Source organism: Engraulis encrasicolus, chromosome 22, assembly GCF_034702125.1.
Source record: "Engraulis encrasicolus isolate BLACKSEA-1 chromosome 22, IST_EnEncr_1.0, whole genome shotgun sequence".
NCBI classification, from domain to species: Eukaryota; Metazoa; Chordata; class Actinopteri; order Clupeiformes; family Engraulidae; genus Engraulis; species Engraulis encrasicolus.
Genome location: NC_085878.1, coordinates 50696857 through 50701856, shown reverse-complemented (window position 1 = coordinate 50701856; position 5000 = coordinate 50696857).

Here is a 5000-nt window from a genome sequence, read left to right as displayed (position 1 = left end):
AAGTGGGTGGGTGGGTGAGAGAGAGAGAGAGAGAGAGAGAGAGAGAGAGAGAGAGACAGAGACAGAGAGAGGGAGAGAGACAGAGACAGAGAGAGGGAGAGAGACAGAGACAGACAGAGGGAGAGAGAGACACAGAGACACAGACACACACAGAGAGAGAGACAGAGACAGAGAGAGAGAGAGAATGTGTGCGTCTGTGTTTCCAACCAGTGCATTGAGGATCTTGGTGATAGATATCCTACTCTGAGTCCTGTCAACACTCTTCCACGTGTGTGTGTGTGTGTGTGTGTGTGTGTGTGTGTGTGTGTGTGTGTGTGTGTGTGTGTGTGTGTGTGTGTGTGTGTGCATATGTGCGACGCATGCGATGAAGGTACAGAGAAAAAGAGAGAGAGAGAGGACACTAACTCTAATGCCCAGAGGATGAGTGACTACTCCTCACCTTCACAGTAAGCCGTTTATGTTGTTTTACCTCTACAGTATGCAAATGACACGTGTCTTTTAAGACTTCATACGTGACAGTTTGAGAGAGAGACAGGAAACGCTTGGGAGAGAGAGACGGGGAAGGATCGGCAAAGGGCCCACCCCGCTGTTTGTGTGTGTTTGAATTCATTGGCCACAAAGGTTGATGGAAGCCAATGATTTTACCAGTGACCCACACAAGGATGGTCATAGAGGGTCATAAAGGGTAGACCATTTAGATTTTAGATGTATGAGCGATTCTGGCACCATATAGAAATAGACAATAGGCCTATATAGGCAACACTGTCACTAACTTCAAATGTGTTATTGTCAGAACGACTGTGGCAGCCATGGCTGCAAGGTTTCAGGTTTGAACCCCACCCTTCCTCTCCCTATCTCACGCCATCTCACTAGAGTGAGGCACCTGCTTCATCCTGCATCAGGGACTGTAACCAACACTTCAGGGACTGTTACCCATGCAGAACTTAAGAAATGAACATTAAGCCACTTTGGATAAAAGCGTCAGCTAAGTGTAATGTAGTGTAAGGACTGGCTCATATCAAGCGTCCAGATTGTTGTGCCTAGGCTGACAACAGGGAAACTTGTTTTCTCCACGAAGGCGGGGCATCAGGGAAGTGTGAGTCCACAAGCTCAAGTCGAGGATGTGAGTCTGAATAATGTAATGTACCCAGAGAGAGAGCAAACAGGAAGCCTTCAATTTTACAAGGCCACCCAAACAGCCATTTGATGTCCACATCCACGTCACAGCTCCACCTGCAGGTGTGGAGATGGAAATAAACAACATACAGACCAAACAAGCAGCACAGCAGAGCTGGAAGTGACAGTTCTGAACTTTTCTTTGTATCGTCATGCTCAGCTCTGCTGAAGGATTTGATGTTCTTTTCTCTGCCAGACAGTATGCACTGTTTTTCCAACACTAAGACACAACCAAACACATACTTACCGCTACACTACTTTGAGAGGTGAATGCAAGTGATGAGTGAAAGCCAATACACATATGCCTAAGTACCAGAATTACCATCAAAGGCAACAGTAAAGGTTGTTGAACGCCGCTCACGATAGCCCGATAGGAGAGCGACATGTGACGTGACAGGAGATGGAATGATGTGACGTTGTGCAAAAATCTCCCGGGACGACCAGTGGACGCACGTGTCTGCCACAACCAGGCGGAGAGGGGACCAGATCAAAGTGTCGAATGCGTCACAACCACAGCGTCACGGCGAGGAAATGTACAGTCACGCCTGCTGATGTTACTCCAGGCTCTGAGCCAAGAGCTGTGCTGAGATACAGAGGGCTGCCTACAAGCCTCAATACCGATGTTAACTTAATAATAGTCACCCTCGCACGTAGACACGCAAAGACAAAGACACGTTCACTCACTTACCCACATGCATAGTACACACACACAAGAACGCATGTGTACATTAAAGTAATTTGGGTGTTTCTGCGATGTTTTGATTGATGGGTTTGTTGTCAAAGGACTGAGTGCAGCAAAATTGTGCTGTGTGACATTGTTTCACACAGACCACAGTCACGATTACAGCTGTGTGTGTGTGTGGTGAGTTTAAAGATGGTTAGAGTTATGATCATCTCTCTTTATACTTCTGTGATTTATGGGTGTCCTACTCAAGTGCATCGTGGGGAGGGGAGCGAGAGAGAGAGAGAGAGAGAGAGAGAGAGAGAGAGAGAGAGAGAGAGAGAGAGAGAGAGAGAGAGAGAGAGAGAGAGAGAGAGAGAGAGAGAGAGAGAGAGAGAGAGATGCTGGAACCACACTGTTTAACTTTCACATGTTTCACATTTCCAGCCTCTGAGAAGATGACATTTCATTTCTTACTCTACTCATCTCACGGCCTCTAATCTAATTTCAGAGCCTCCGTCTGGCCCTAATTACAGTCTCTCTGTTCTCTCTCTCTCTCTCTCTCTCTCTCTCTCTCTCTCTCTGTCTCTCTCTCTCTCTCTCTCTCTCTCTCTCTCTCTCTCTCTCTCTCTCTCTCTCTCTCTCTCTCTCTCTCTCTCTCTCTCTCTCTCTCTCTCTCTCTGTGTGCGCACTGGTGAAATAAAAGCAGAGAAATTTGTAACATATTAGAGGTCTCATTGTTTGTTCTGGTTGGTAGTGTGTTACATTCTGTAGTGTGAAACAGCCCTCCTCTAAATGAAGGTGTTAATATGAACCCGCCCGAACCCTGTGAGACTTGAACATGTCTGCCCAGTGGATCAGTGTGCCTCTCAATGACATCTTATTGAACATAGAGCAATACAAGTATGCTGCTTGAAATTTTGTGTGGGTGATGACATACCTTACAGCAGTGGCTCTTAACTGGAATAGTCTTAAGACCCACACTTTTTTAAGGTCATTACATTGTGACCCAAGTTTTTGTTACGCCGTCAGAAATTGCTTTTTTAGAGTGTTTCCATGCAACATAGTTCTATTAACATTTTATGGAGATATTCAACATGTGCTATGAACTATTGGAATGAAATATTAACAATGTGTCATCCTCTCTTCGACGACAGGCATTTATTCAACACCACATCTTGCCTCATTTTTGTGACTGGCAATAAAATGGTGAATTAAGCTCCACGACCCACCCAGGAGCTCTCCACGACCCACTTTTGGGTCCAGACCCACCAGTTAAGAAACATTGCTTACAGTACATGACTGTGTAGACTGCCTTTGCTCTCAAACATATATCTGTGTTCCTGTATGTGTGTGTGTGTGTGTGTGTGTGTGTGTGTGTGTGTGTGTGTGTGTGTGTGTGTGTGTGTGTGTGTGTGTGTGTGTGTGTGTGTGTGTGTGTGTGTGTGTGTGTGTGTGTGCGCGCATGCTCATTTGCACCCTGTCCAGCAGCTCTGACGCGTCAGCTTCAAAAGGCTAAGAGCTGGAGCACATCTTTGTTGGGTTAGGTCTGGACAGCACGCTCAAACACCACACTGATTTATCACACAGGGGAGCTGGGGAAGTCACAGGGGAATGCATCCACACACATGCTTGTGCACACAGACACACACATTCTCTCTCTCTCTCTGTCTCTCTCTCTCTCTCTCTCTCTCTCTCTCTCTCTCTCTCTCTCTCTCTCTCTCTCTCTCACACACACACACACACACACAAACACACACACACACACACACACACACACACACACACACACACACACACACACACACACACACACACACACACACACACAATTCCATTATGATGCGTTCCCTCACGACTCACAGGCCCACATGTTCAGGCAGCCTCTCGACATGAGAATTTCCTTTCCTCTATCTCTCACTCTCCATTCTTTTCGAAACTCATCAGCCCATCTATCTGCATATCTCTCTACATCTCCTTCTGACTGCATGTCATTCTTTTTCCACCACCAATTTTCCCTCTCCCCTTCAGTCTTTCTCCTCCTTCATGTCTGCTCTCTTTCCACCCATCTCACTTCATTTCATCATTAGTCTGTCTAGACCTCTTTCCCTCCCTCTCTGCTCACCATAAACTGGGGTGGGGGCAGTGGGGGCCAGTCACCTCGGACCTAGGGCTACTGAGGGGGCCACTTTGGCCAAATCTATCTTGCTGAATTATTTAGAAATGTAATGTTGGGATAAACACCAACATATACCGTATAGGGATTCACAAAAGTCTGTTGCCGCTCCCCCTTCTCTCCCAAATCCTTAAAGTGCTGCTCATCTTTGAGTATTTTAGCATCAGTGTAAGATATTCAATAGCCTATAATGTGACATGTCCGTATGGCAACACTTAATATTTAGATTTAATATCTACATTTGAGTACATGTGTATAACAAATCTACAACAATTCTACAATAGAGTCAGTGGAGCTATGACCAATTGGTGAAACAGACTGCTGAGACCCGCATTAGATATTAAAAGCTTTCAAATATCATGTCATTTGAATTTTAAAAGCCTCGGCCACATGAACACACAAACATGCTTTACCAAAATGGAGAGGGCAATGAGTGGCCTTGAGGTTGCCAAGCGAGAAATGATGCGAAGTTAAGTGACCGTCTCGTCCTGCCCCATTCTTCCCTCTGTCTCACACCGTCCGACCTGGCCTCTCTCCATCCGACCTGGCCTCGGTCTCTCTCCATCCATCCGGGTGCTTAAATGGGCTGAATACATAAACGAGTGTGCAGATGGAGAGATAGGAATCAATTCCTTGTGTGGATGACCAGGTCAGCCTCATCTCCCTTGGGGTCAGCCGCTCGCCCCCAGGACACAGCTGGGGCACACAGGGGCTTTTGCTCGGCCCCTGCTCACCCCAACAACAGTAATTGCCCCACATAACTTATCTACCCCCACCCCAACACCACTAATTGCCCCATATAGCCTCCCTCACTAATCTGCTTCAGTAATGGCACAGCTAACTCTTGTACTTCCAGTACACCAGAACTTCTAATTACCCCCATGTAACATCCTTATCTTCAACAGCGCAGATCAATCTCACACCTCTAATACCCCAGCACTGCTAATTACCCCTTGTAGCTAGCTACCCTCAACCTGCTAATGCCCG